Source organism: Colobus angolensis, unplaced genomic scaffold, assembly GCF_000951035.1.
Source record: "Colobus angolensis palliatus isolate OR3802 unplaced genomic scaffold, Cang.pa_1.0 Scaffold6, whole genome shotgun sequence".
In the NCBI taxonomy this organism is placed as follows: Eukaryota; Metazoa; Chordata; class Mammalia; order Primates; family Cercopithecidae; genus Colobus; species Colobus angolensis.
Genome location: NW_012119598.1, coordinates 21748052 through 21762920, shown reverse-complemented (window position 1 = coordinate 21762920; position 14869 = coordinate 21748052). Strand labels below are relative to the sequence as shown.

General features: G+C 39.2%; 1 protein-coding gene across 2 annotated transcripts in view; it reads right to left on the bottom strand.

Moving 5' to 3' along the window:
* The window catches only part of CDKAL1 (CDK5 regulatory subunit associated protein 1-like 1), a 715588-nt gene that overhangs the window by 516970 nt on the left and 183749 nt on the right, over positions 1-14869 (bottom strand). The window lies entirely within an intron of this gene.

The following is a 14869-nucleotide window of genomic DNA, read 5'->3' as shown; positions in this document are numbered from 1 at the left end:
GGCTAGTTTTTTTTGTATTTTTTAGTAGAGATGGGGTTTCACTGTGTTAGCCAGGATGGTCTCGATCTGCTGACCTCGTGATCCGCCCTAACTGCTATGTAATTAATCCATAAAAATTTCTGGAGTAAATGATGAAAATCAACAATTTCCTTTTATATATGATTTTTGAAATTCATTAATGAATATTTATTTTGTGCGTATCATGCATACAATATAAGCTTAGATGCCTGTCAGATACCAAGAGGAATTTTTGCTTCAAAGAATACACATGAAGTTGGAAAGACCACCCTCCACTGAAATATGCAAATTATACAGAAATATACATTAACACTTAAATAAAAGGCTTGAACATTATTTGTACATTAATAAACACAAATAAGTTCACAGACCAGTGACCACTAGACATTTTATGAAGGCACTCACCAGTAAAAACAAAAGCAAAGAACAGAAAAGCCCTCATGTACCCCAAATACATGCAGTTACATATAAATCATATGTATGCAGTACTACAGTACTATATTGCACACATTATAAAACATACTTTGAAATTAGTATCTTTTTAAGTGAAAAACAGCAAAAGAAAAATTAATGTTCTAAGTTCAAATACGACAGAACTCATTGCAGGTCCAAATATGGCCCTTACAAAGTCTGGTGTAATATTATCAGTCACCTCGAAACTCATTTACTCATGGAAGGGGACAAGAATATACCATCCAAAAATACGCCACTATAGCATAAGGACTATTTTGAGCTGAAAGCATTTAAGAAAAAGGAGACACAGAAAAAAAGCTCCCTGTCCTTCCCCATCTTACTAAAAACAGGACATAAAGTTCCGTTTGTAAAGGTGTCTCACTCCCCAGTATCAGCAAGAGAACTACTCTGAAGACAACTCTTGGCACCTGAAAAGACTCTAGTTTGCATTTTAAAAAACCTTACAAAGGACCCTTATTTACTGTATCCTTTTTAGTCCCTTTCCCACAACTTACCCCATCAAGAAGCCCCAAACCTTTTCTTCTTTGTCTAACAAGACTCTTCTCTATATTTCATTCCCTTTGTTAAGATGGTATAGAAGCCCCAAATTCTAACTGTGTCATTAAGTCACATTTATTTGTTAAATCCTGTATATCCATATGTAATTATATGTATTTTTTTATTCCTGTTAATCTGTCCTTTATCATTTTGATTCACAGTCCTCAGCTACTGAGTCTAAGAGGGTAGTGGAAGAGCTTTTTTTCCTCCTGTGACCTGCAAGATCCAAATGATGCCCCTTAATCAACTAAGACAAACCCTAAGGTTAAGGAAACAGTTACCTGTGGGTCAAGGGTACAGGGCCTGGCTGGCGTGGCATTTTTCTAAATTCCTACGGCTACAAGAATAACCACTCTCTTGTTTAACTCCTTAACAATAGGAGCTATCAGGCAAATTATCAGAACTGATTTACAACCCAGGCCGCTTGATTGGACAGATGATGGGCCTTATAAACATTCTTTTCTGATAAGCTACCAGAGACCAGAAACCAGTTTCAGCTAGCTTATAGAGGCTGCACAAAGTCTTTGTGTGCTATTGTTCACCTTTTGACATAAATAGTGAAATTCCACCTCATTTTAATGCTAAAACCCCACCACAAAGTGAATATGGGATATATGTTACATATATGTTTATTCATTATGCATGTATTCGGCTCCCCTCATAAATATGTATAGCTTTCCCCCCAAACCTGCTGAATATGTATAACTCCATTGTGTAATACAGAACTGGTAAGGCATAAAATACAGTCTGTCCTTTTCCTCTAAAGAGTGAGAGCACCTTCAGTCTATGCTTCAGACTTCCTCTTCTCAGCTTACATATCAGTATCACCAAAAAAAGTTGTCCTTTGTACTATTTAGCCATCTTGAGAGTCTTTGGGATGACACTTCCCTATACCATGAAATGTAAGGTTCAATGGTATTTTTGTGTTGTCAACAAAAAGAGTCAAACTCCAAAATATTTAAAGAAGTTTATTATGTGCTAAATGTGGCATGGCTTCAGGTACAGTCTCACGAGGTCCTGAGAACACCTGCCCAGGGTTGCTGGGTTACAGTTTGATTGTATATGTTTTAGGGAAATATAAGACATCAGTCAGTACATGTGAGGTATATATTGGATTGGTGCAGCAAAGTAGGATAATTGGAGAGCGGGGGGGGGGGGTGGTCACACAGGTCATAGATGGTTTCCAAGATTTTCTGATTGACAATTGGTCAAAAGAGTTATTATCTAAGACCTGGAATCAACAGAACTGTCTGGGGGGGTGTGGAGACCAAGGTTATTCTGTAGACAAGGTCTTACAGGTGGCCACCCTTAGAGACAAATAAATGGCAAATGTCTCCTATCCAGACCTTCAAAAGGTGATAGACTCTCAGAAGCAAATATTCCCCCCATAAAAGATGACTTTTGCAGGGCCATTTTAAGATATGGAAAAAAAAAAAAAAAGGTATTTTAGGGTAAAATATTTTGATTTTTCTTATCTGTCATGTGATATTATGCCAGAGTCAGGCTGAAAAGTAAGACATATTACATAGGGTTAAATAAAACCCATCTGATGAAATTTACAGAGTTTGTAGGGTGTGACTCCCTAGATCCCTGAGATAAGAATTTGGGCGGGCCGGGCGTGGTGGCTCAAGCCTGTAATCCCAGCACTTTGGGAGGCCGAGACGGGCGGATCACGAGGTCAGGAGATCGAGACCATCCTGGCTAACACGGTGAAACCCCGTCTCTACTAAAAAATACAAAAAACTAGCCGGGCGAGGTGGCGGGCGCCTGTAGTTCCAGCTACTCGGGAGGCTGAGGCAGGAGAATGGCGTAAACCCAGGAGGCGGAGCTTGCAGTGAGCTGAGATCTGGCCACTGCATCCCAGCCTGGGCGACAGAGCCAGACTCCGTCTCAAAAAAAAAAAAGAATTTGGGCAAGAGAGAAAAAGGGTTAGAGTTGAGTCCTCAGGGTAACATTTTTTTTTTTTTGAGACGGAGTTTCACTCTTGTTGCCCAGGCTGGAGCACAATGGCATGATCTCAGCTGACCGCAACTTTGGTCTCCCAGGTTCAAGCGATTCTCCTGCTTCAGCCTCCTGTGTAGCTGGGATTACAGGCATGTGCCAACACGCCTGACTAATTTTGTGTTTTTAGTAGAGACAGGGTTTCTCCATGTTGGTCAGGCTGGTCTTGAACTCCCGACCTCAGGTGATCCGCCTGCCTCAGCCTCCCACAATGCTGGGATTACAGGCATGAGCCACCGTGCCCAGCTAGTCCTCAGCGAAACTTTAAGAACCAAAGGAAAGTCAGTTGAGTGAAGCTTACGGAAGTCAGACCACTGCATATACGCCTCACTGCATTCAAAACTCACCTTGCACAGCATGCAGCATCTGAATCAATTATTTCCTTCTTCTTAAGCAAGGTAAAGTAAAGTGCTCCATTCTTAAAGGGATTAACAAAAGTAATCTCAAGTATATGTCATGTATTCTATATTCCTATTATGAAGAATATCCTCATAAAATGAAACAAAAAATCTGTAATTAGTTTGCCTCCCCTAAGATCAATATCCTGATACTCTACTCACAGCAACACTGTAGAAGTTAATATCTTTCAACAAGGGCAGAAAGAGAGAAAAGAAAAAAGCGGAGGCGGGGAGGAAACTCAAGAATATATCAGTATATCAGAACACCTTCATAAACTGACACTGAGAAGAGAAGCCCTGATCAGCTGTTACATTTATTGAATTCACCATCCAATTTGCACATCTCATTGTACTTTACCCTAATTATCACATTCACCAAGAATGACTAAAATTAAATGAGGACATGCATCTATATTTTGGGGTAGAGAAGAAAGAAATTTACAATTCAGGTTCCTACTAAAGATTTACTTAAAGGGATAAGGTTTATGAGATACTTATATATTCTAGCTTAGTGTTAAAAAGTCCTGAAGGGAAATGCACACCTGGGCTTATTTCTAGCTCCATCTACCTGAATGCTATGTGAGCTGTAGTACTAAGAGATCCCAATCTGGTTTCAGGTGGAAGACACAGCCAAACGAATTTGTTTGTTTGTTTGTTTGAGGCAGGGTCTCGCTCTGTCAGACAGGCTAGAATGCAGGGTCATGATCTTGGCTCATTGCAACCTCCGCCCCCCAGGCTCAGCCTCCCGAGTAGCTGGGACTATAGGCATGCACCTCCACTCTCAGCTTTTCTTTTTTTCTTTTTTAAGTAGAGATGGGGTTTCACCTTGTTGCCTACATTGGTCTGAATCTCCTAAACTCAAACCATCTGCCCCCCTTGGCCTCCCAAAGTGCTGGGATTACAGGTGTAAGCCATTGTACCTGGTCTCATATTAAGAATTGGCCATATACATGAACCCGGGAGGTGGAGCTTGCAGTGAGCTGAGATCTGGCCACTGCACTCCAGCCTGGGCAACAGAGCAAGACTCCGTCTCGGGAAAAAAAAAAAAAAAGAATTGGCCATATAATCTGAATTAAAATTAAAATTTGTTTTTAACTCATAAAGGGTTATCAAACAAAATTTTACAAAGTTTTTTTACATCTTTATCAAAGTCACTTTTCAAAAAGAAAAGGCATTAATGTAAAAACTACTCCATTGCAGAGAGTAACAAAAATGCCCTTTGTTATTCAAAATAATACAAAATTGGCTGGAGGTGATGGCTCACGCCTGTAATCCCAGCACTTTGGGAGGCCAAAGGGGGCAGATCACTTGAGGTCAGGAGTTCAAGACCAGCCTGGACAACATGGTGAAACACCATCTCTACCAAAAAATACAAAAAAAAAATTAGTCAGGCGTGGTGACACATGCCTGTACTCCCAGCTACTCGGGAGGCTGACGTGGGAAAATCACTTGAACCTGGTAGGTGGAGGTTACACTGAGCCAAGATCACACCACTGCACTCCAGCCTGAATGAGAGAGTAAGACCCTGTCTCAAGAACAACAGCAAAAAAAAGTGGCAAAGCAAGAGCCACTTGAGTCCTGGGAAAGATAAGAATCTGAAATCATGTCTCCTTAGCAAATTTACATAGTCACAAAATTCCCCACCCTCTGAATAGAGGCAAACGAAGAAATAAACTTCCTTCAAAGCTACCTCAACTGGGCTTCAGCAAGTTGTAATTCTGCATAATCAAAAAGTTCCACTAAAGGGGCAAGAGGCAGAGACTAACAGTATTTTAGGACACTTAAAAAAACTCATTTTTCTTTCTGTTCCCATAGAACTCCTATAAACACAGTGAACATTCCTAAAAACCATCAAACTTTCCGTAACAATGTGGCAAGCACCAACCCTACAAAATGACACAGTATAAGAAGAGCAAGTGATGCAGGATTTTTCTCAGCCCCTTCGCTGGACTCCCAGCAGGGGTGCCCCCTCTACTCAGCCACCACACTCAACACCTTGTGGAGGGAACACATGAGCAAGCAAGTGCGGGACCTGGCCAGCGGATCCAGACGCCAACACAGAAGCAAGCTCCGCGCGGGGCCCATGGCCAGACCAGGCATGTCGCCTCAAGGGGAACACAGCTGCACCCAGGTGAGGATGCCCATGACCCCGAAGCCCCAGAGGGGGTGACACAGTGCTCCTTTAGTTCTGCCATCCACAGGGAGCAGTGTATTAGCAGCTCAGTTGGCCCTTTAAGTGGCTTCCAGGTGAGGGTGCCCGCGACCCTGAAGCCCCAGAGCAGGTGTTACAGTGCTCCTTTAGTTCCACTGTCCATGGACAGCGGTGTGCTAACAGCTCAGTTGGCCCCTTGCCCCATCGCATGGGGCAGCTGCCCTCCACTGGAAAGGGCAAAGGGCTGGTGTGGCAGCCTTTCTGGGTACCCACAGTTGATGGGTCCCAACCTCTTGTCCAGCATCCAAGAAGAACGAGGTCACGTGGATAGTTGAAGGATGGTGAAGGCAGAGAATTTTACTGAACAATGAAAACAGCTCTCAGCAGAAAGAGGAGGTGGAGAGGGGACGGGAAGTGCAGGTTATCTTCCCTGAAGTCCGGCTCCTGCTCCCTCTCCCTTTCCCTCTCCCCCAACTGAGTCTGGGGTCTTTATAGGCACAGAAACAGGGCAGGGCAGGTCATAGGTAGTTCTGGAAAAGGCAGCATTCGATTGGTAAAAAGGCATTAATCAGAAAGAACCAACCAGAAGAGAGTGGGCAAACAGGAATAGAAGTTCTCACTTTGGGCTGCGGGTTTCAGGCTGTTTTTTTCGTTTTGGTTTTTGATGGTGAGGTTTCACCAGGGACTGGCCCCTGTCTGTCTAGAATTTCTCTGCCTCTTGCCTCTATTGCAAGGATTCTATGTATGCCCAGGGTAAGCAGCATTATGACAGGAAGCAGAATGGCTATGGTGGGAATACTAAACCCATTTTCTGGAATTCTGGGAAAAGGCTACATCTAAAAAGAAGATTGTGCTGAGGCTTCAGTGCTTTGAGCCCAATTGCAAATATAAGAGAAAGCTGGCTGTTAAGAGATGCAAGCATTTTGAACTGGGAGGAGAAAAGAAGAGAAAGAGCCAAATTAACTAGTTCTAAGCATCATCTTTTATGATGAAGACAATAAAATCTTGAGGGTACAGTCCGGGGGGAAAAAACCCCTCATTTTTAACATACTTTACTTGAATTAACGATTTCAGAATGTATTATGGTCTCCCAAATTATCCGTGTTGTTTTCACAGCAAATGAAAGCTGGCCTTCATAATTAAGATGGACAAATGATCATTTGAGTCCCCTGCCTTCATAGGAGTTGGCTTCCAGAGTAACCTGCAAGTAAGTTGAGGCCACAAGTATGGCTCTCAATATAAAAGTAGTTCTACATAAAGTAACAAAATTTGGCCAGGCATGGTGGCTCACACCTGTAATCCCGGCACTTTGGGAGGCAGAGGTGGGCAAATCACTTGAGGTCAGGAGTTCAAGACCAGCCTGGCCAACATGGTGAAATCCTGTCTCTACTAAAAATACAAAAATTAGCCAGGCCTGGTGGTGTATGCCTGTAATCCCAGCTATTCGGGAGGCTGAGGCAGGAGAATCACTTAAGCCCAGGAGGTGGAGGTTGCAGTGAGCCGAGACTGCGCCACTGCACTCCAACCTGGGCTACAGTGTGAGACTCTCTCTCAAAAAAACAAAAAAGAAGTAGAGAGTAAAGAAAGACAGATAACCGAGGCTGGGAAGGGTGACTGGGGAGAAGAAACGATGAAGAAAGGTGGGTTAAATGGTATGAACACAGAGTTAGAAGGGATAAATTCAATATTTGATAGCAGAGTAGGATGACTACAGTTAACAAACATGTGCTGTACGTGGGTGGTGGACACCCTAAACGCTCTGACTTCTTTATTATGCATTACACACATGTAACTACATTTCACATGTACCTCACACATTTGTACAAATTGTTTTTAAAGGAAAAGGTAGACAAACAAAAAATGCCTATATATGGGCCTGTAACCATTAGCATCGCAACCAGGAAAGCAGAACAGTGCCACCAAATGACTTAAAGCCACCACAGGGCCCAAAACCGCATCAAGACCAGTAGCTTCCCTACGCCATAAGGAAGCCAATCGCCTGAGGAAGGCAATCCTCAGAGAACCATGATCTTGTCACCTTTATTCAATCACCAAAATCCAGACTATGGAAAGGCTACAGGTAAAAAGGCCCAGGTTCTTCAACAGGTAAATTGTAAGGAATAGAAAGAAATGGAGGGGAGCCTGTAGATTAAGAAATATTTAAAATATGTACCAGGCTTTTTAAAATGAGCAAGATTTAACTTTATTATCTAAGGACAAGCAGGGGAAAAAGCCATAAGGAAACATAAAGAAGTGGGCATTATAAAAGCCAGGAGAGTGGTTACTTGTTGAGGTAGAGAGACATCTGTGGTTTTCAAGGGGAACATAAAAGGGTTTTCCAGAGTGTCTGGCAATGTTTCATTTCTTGAGCTGGTGGTAAGAGCTACAGGTTATCTGACTTAATTCGCTAAACTATACATTTCTGTGTGGTTTTTAAATTTTTTATTGTATTTTACAACAGAGGTTAAACATAAAATATTTTAATTAAAAATACTCTAAAATTAAATAACCTGAGATTTCCCAGCCCTCAAAAAGGAGAAGAGAAACAAAACTGTGGTAGCTGTCTCTAAAGTCTTTTCAACCTTCCTATGTATCTCAGAACCCACATGAAAGTGGTTTTAACCCATGGCATATAAATACGATGTCACAGTTATCTGGAAGAATTCCTATGTATACTTGTATTAGTGGAAACAAAATGGTATTTTGTCCTCTGACCATCCTTATCAGAAGTAACTAGGATGACACTAAAAAGACCAAATAATTCAAAATCATTATTAAAGAGTTTTCAAAGAGAGCACAACTCAAAGAACCTGTTTGTTTTCTATATTTTGTGGTAATAAGTTAAAACCATTGAGAAGACTGAGGCAAATTAAATGCACAAAAGGGACACAGAACTCATCTGCCTATCCCCCTCCTCTACTGTGTCTGGGTAACTTCACTGCTCTCTTTCTGAGAACATAACTGTAAACTTTAAAAGGCAGGATGGTTCAGGAAGGAAAACCCTACACACTGACTGTCCAGAGACCTCAACTTGAATCCAGACTCTGCCATGAACTGACAGAAAGACAAATCTTCTTCTCTGAGTCTTCATTTTCTCACATGTTAAATGAAAATGGTTTAAAAAGATGAACCCTATGGTTTCTTCCAGGACTAAAAATCTATTATTGTGATGGGAAATATTTGCCCCAGAAGTAGGATTAAGAAGAAATATCACAGCAGTAGATTACATCGTTAGACAGTTTTACTTTTCCAAATAGTAAGTTTTAATTATAAAAAAGTAAAAAAATTTTTGAACACTCTCCCAAAAGCTGCAATCTGCATTCAATTTTTATACCTTGCTAACAGAAGATGCTAATCTCTAGCAGATTTGAAAATTAGCAAACAAAAACATAAGAAAAAAAGTTCATTTTATTGTCTTAAATTCAAGCTTTTTCTACCAGCTTTCATATATCCATTTGTGAAAATGTGATAAGAGGGAAGCTTGTGGTTTTAAAAAGTTAGAAGAATAATAAACTATTTGAAAACAGACAATATATTCAGCTTCTTTTCTTTCACCCCCAGTTTGGAGAATACAAATTTGAACCCCATATATCAAAACCCTAAACAATACTCAAGTCACTATGCTAAGCCCCTAACAGAAGAAATAAAACAAGAAATGGATGCCTCTGCAAGATGAAAAACAAGAGTTTAAGGGGTGGTCCTAGGGAACTGCCAATGTCTTCTAGAGAATAACAAAATTACCACCATGACAATAGGATTTCTCTTTTTATACTGTTTAGGCTTTTCCAGAACAATTTACACATGCATCATAAGCTGCCTGATGAAGAACCCATGAGTGGGGAATTATTACTCCACAGACGAGGAAAATGTGGTTCAGAGAAATGAACTGGAAAATGGAATACAAGATTGAGAGATGAATTAACGTTGGCCTCTACTACTTACAGCTAAAAGGGGCACTTGGAGTCCTCAAAGAAAACAGAATAATGTATATAATCTCTACCTGCTGAAGGGTGGCACTTCACTTTACAACCTGAACAAAAAGAACATCTCAACTCAGTCGTCTGTGTTAGAGTGGCAGGCCACTAGGATTTCACAAGGCTGGGACAGTTCACTGTGCAAGGGATTATGCTCAACAACTCTCAAGACCTGGAGGCCGCAGAACAGCTGAATGAGCACACTGAACTAAATGAAACCATCCTTTCGCCTTCTCTACTGTGCCTGATGAAACATTAGAGAACCAGAAGAGGGAGAAGGCAAAAAACACAAGGTTTCTAGATTTCAAATTCCCCATACACAAAAAAGGTGGTGAGGGCTCCTGATTTATGCCATATGTGGCCAGGGAAACTCAACTCTCCCCGTTTAAATAAAATATATTTAGACATATATTGCTAACCACAATAACAACCACAAAGCTACAACTAAGCAAAGAATACATTTCTAAAGTAGCATTTTTAAAATAAAAAATTTATATTGCTCTAACAAGGCCTTCCCCATTAAGGGTCTCAGCAAATTACGTGGCTTCTGACTTCACTGAGAAAATAGAAACAAGAAGAAGGAACTACTGTTTCTTTACACCATCATATCTCTCAAACTACCTGTTCTGTATCAACATATTAGTTTTCCCACCTGTTACAACAGATCAGCTGTCTTCACTCCCAAGTAAGCCTGATGCTTCTGCTTGTGTGCTAGATCCTAGCCTTTCTGTCATACTCTGGTCCTGTAAATTATCCTTTTCCCTCCTACAAAGCTTTTCTCCTCTATAATGGATCAGACTCAATAGCATACATATATACACATATCTTGTATTAAAAATACAAAATACAAACTCTCCCTTGATTCTACGTCTTCCCAACCCCCGCCCAGCTCTAGCTCCATTTCTGCTTCCCTTTATAGCAAACGTCCCCTAAAACGCAGTAAGTACTCTATCTCACTTCCTTGGCTCTCATTCTGCTTAAAACCCACTCAGATCAGTCTTCTGTGTCCACCTCTCCACTGAACCTGCTCATCAGAACAACCATCAGTTCCCTATTGACAAATCTAGCAAGTCAATCTTCAGTCTTCATCTAACTCAGTTTCTCAGCAACACTTACACAGCTGATCACTCCTCCTTCTGGAAACGTGCTTCACTAAAACACTTGCCCTGACTTCTTCCACCTCTACTAATCAGTGCTCCTCAATCTCCTGAGCACACTCTTAGTCCCTGGTTCTCTCTTCTCTGCCTACCCACATTCCCTGGGTGATCTTCTGCAGTCCCATGGATTTATACACCATCTATAGTACAATGATTCCCAAATTTATATGCCAAAGTCCAGCCTCATACATATAACATATCATCTCAGGCATCTAGTAAATTCCTCAAATCAAGTATAAACCAACAAATTCTTCTTGATTTCTCATTCCCACACCCATCCCACCCCACACAAAACAAAAAGAAAAACTCCTCTTCTGTTCTTTCTCATCTCAGTTAAATGGTACCAACATATGCCCAATACTCAACCCAGACCTAGTCAAACCAAAACCAAATGAAATAAGCAGTTACCCCTGATTGCTCTCTTCTTTTCATTTGTGCAATCTACCTCCAAAGGCTACCTTCAAAACAGCATTCAAGTCCAAGCCCTTCTTCTCATCTCCATTGGCACCACACTCTGCCAAGCCACACCATCTCTTGCTGTACTGTCTGTACATCAGCATGACAATTTTAAAAAATGTCATTCCCCAGATCTTCACAAACTTTTGCTCTGTCACAGCATTCAAGTCTCTGTTCAAATATCACCTCTTTCAAAAGGTTTCCCTGACCATATTATATAAAATAGGCCCCATTTGACCTCATCACTCTCTTTTACTTTATGCCTGCATGTTTATCATGAAGCCTATCAAACCTGAAATCCTGTTTTTATTTTGAAAATATTTAGTTATTTCCTATCTCCCCACTCCCCACAAAGCTGAGAAACTCTCTTCATCACAGTGTGCACAAAACCAGAACAGTGCTTAGCTTACTGCAAGTGCCAAATAACTCTTTATCAAATGCCTGAGATTCTATCAAATCTTTTTCCCTTCAAATGTCATATCGCATGAGTACGCACTAGCTGTCTCTCACCTTCTCATTCGTCTTCTTACCTAAGTTGAGAAAAACTAAAATGACAAGTGAAATAGTAAAATGAATCCATATCAGAAAATAAATCCACAACAAAATGGCAAATTCTATAACAGATCCAATTTTTTCAATATGAAGTTTTCATTAATGCTTTTGTTTATTACTAAAGCAATACATGCAACCTAGAGGAAAAAAGTCAGGAAATACTGACTAGGAAAAATAAGAATATTTTAAATATACTTAGAGAATATCCTACATAGCTGTTATCAAAAAGACAAAAGATAACAATCACTGATGCCAGTGTGGTGGAAAGAGAACCTTAGTGCACTGTTGGAAGGAATGTAGATTGGTACAGCCATTATGGAAAACAGTATGGAGGTGCCCACAGAAATTAAAAACAGAACTACCATATGACCCAGCAATCTACCTTCTGGGCATATACCCACAAAAGATGAAATCACCACTTCATAAAGATCTCTGCACTTCCATATTCACTGCAGCATTATTCACAATAGCCAAGAGATGGAAACAACTTAAGTGTCTATGGACAGACAAATGGATAAAGTAAATATGGTAAATATATACAACAGAATATTATTCAGTCTTTAAGAAGGACACGATCCTGCCACGGATGGGCCTGAAGGACATTAGGCTAAGCAAAATAAGCCAGACACAGAAAGAAAAATATTGCATAATTTCACTTAAATCTGGAAACTTTAAAAAAAAAAAACAACAAAAAGGGCAGGGGGTTGGCAAATAGAATACATAAAGGATAAAACAGTGATTCTGGTAGAAGGGAGAGAAAATAGGGAGATGTAGGTCAAAGGATACAAAGTAGCAAACACAACAGGATGAACAAGTTGAAAAATGCAATTATAACATAAGGACTATAGTTAATGTTGTATTATATTCAGAACTTTTGCTAAATGAGTAGATTATAACTGCTCTTGCTACAGGCAGGGAAAAATGAGAAATTGTAAGATGACTATGTTAATTTGTTCCATTATAATTTGTTTCATGTTAATTTGTTACACTACAATATTTTTACTATACATGTGTCTGATCACATATATCTTAGATTTATACAATAAAATTTATGTTTTAAAGAAAAGAAGGCTGCTAGGTCACAAAATAAAAACAGTTTAACAAATTCCTAACATGATGCAAAGTGATTTCCTCACCTTCAAAAGTATCCCTAATTCTTCAGAATTAGGGATATATATATACTCTATGTAGAGTTTATAAACTCTTATGAATGCCAAGCATTTTATTTTAATGTACGAGTTGAAAATATTAGTTAAGTTAAAATTCTAGACTGGAAAACATTAGTTAACATTCGGGAATAAAGCAGCAGCAAAAGTCTGCCAATTTTCATTTCACTGAAAGAAGAAAAAATGTCACCCATATCAGGTGAGTGGTTCATGCTAGGGAACAAGAATAGACAATAATACAGCTTGGACAACATTGGAACACCCAGTCTACAAATAATAAAAAATTTAGCCAGGCATCATGGTGGGTGCGCACCTGTAGTCTCAGCTACTTGGGAGGCTGAAGTGGGAGGATTACTTGAGCCTGGGAAATCAAGGCTGCAGTGAACTATGATTATACCACTGCACTCCAGTCTGGCACTCCAGTCTGGGTGACAGAGTGACACTCTGTCTCAAGAAAAAAAAAAGAACAGACAACAATATCATTAATATTAACAAAAGCATTGAATTTGGGACATCATTGATTATGACAAACACTTAATATGCAAAAAATTTAATAAAAATTATTTTAATATTAAAAATAAGAGACTAGCATAGCTCATAGTCTTATGCTATTATCTTCTGGATCAACCAAACATTATGAGAAATTTTTGTATCATAGCACTTTGTTTATATTTACTTTTTGCCCATAAGCTGGTGGTGATTTACCTTTCATGTTATGATAAAAAACATCTTTTATCCTGGTCGACATATCCTGTTTTTTCTTTATTTCTTAAGTCTATCTTGACAAAAGCACCTTTCATTTTTAAAAAGTATCATATGAAATCATTTTGCTTGCATTTATGTTTTCTTTTTTAAAGATAAGAAAGTTTGTTTAAAAGTCCAAATATGAGCACAGTTAGCAACACTGATGTGTTTTTAAGTAGTCTACTAACAGAGTGAATAAAGTATATGTCTCACATTTGATTTTTACACAAACCAAAACAAGTAGGTGGCTCTAATTTTCCATACACATTCATATTGTGGTAATTTGTGATAAGGTATTTAGAAACCTCTATAAATAAAGAATATGCCTGACTTCTATTTCAATTGTAAGTATTATATTTCCTGAGCTTAGGTTTTGCTTTGTTTTTAACATGAAAAAAGGAAAAATTTTAAAAGTCAAAATCAATTATAAAAGTCTTAATTTTCATTGTACAGTGTATAAATTCTAGTTCATCAAGTATCTCTTTATAAATGTGCTTCCATACCCTTTTTCTGGGTTACCTGAAATATCTGTTGGTTTGCCTTGCAATTATTCTCCATGAATATACTGGGCAGTGAATTATCCAAGTAATATGAAAAAAGAATATCAGTCTCCTAATATGATGTCCATGTCTTTGGAGAGTGGAGAGTAAGTATTAGGAACCAAGAATGATTCACATCATGTACTCGTGGGATGTGATATCATTTTTAAATAATTAAGATACAAGTATTATTTAAAGAGAAACAAAACATATAAAAATGGCAGTAGAGAGCAAAAAATGCAAACTCACTCCTGCATCATTAGAAGAAAAAAACCCTTGTTAGTGTAAGTGCTTTTCTAAATTAATTACTTTAATCACAATTTAAGAAATAGTTTTAAAGGATACAAATAAAGATGGCAGAATGTCAATTCCAGGTATATGCTTTGCATTAACATCAGAGGGTAAATTCTCTTACCTGTGCTTCTCGAAATAAAGTCATCCTAGTTTTTGTTCTAATAAACACTTCTCATTACAGGCATCAAGTAAGTAATGATTGCTTTTTACAGAAGAACTACACAATCACAAGTCCTTTGAATCTTAGAATCTTACAAAGATTAAAAGAGAGTGTTTCATACTGTAATATATGGAATTTTTAGTTATATAGGCCAGGCACGATGGCTCACACCTGTAATCCCAGCACTTGGGGAGGCCAAGGGGGGTGGACCACAGGGTCAGGAGTTCCGGACCAGCCTGGCCAACAT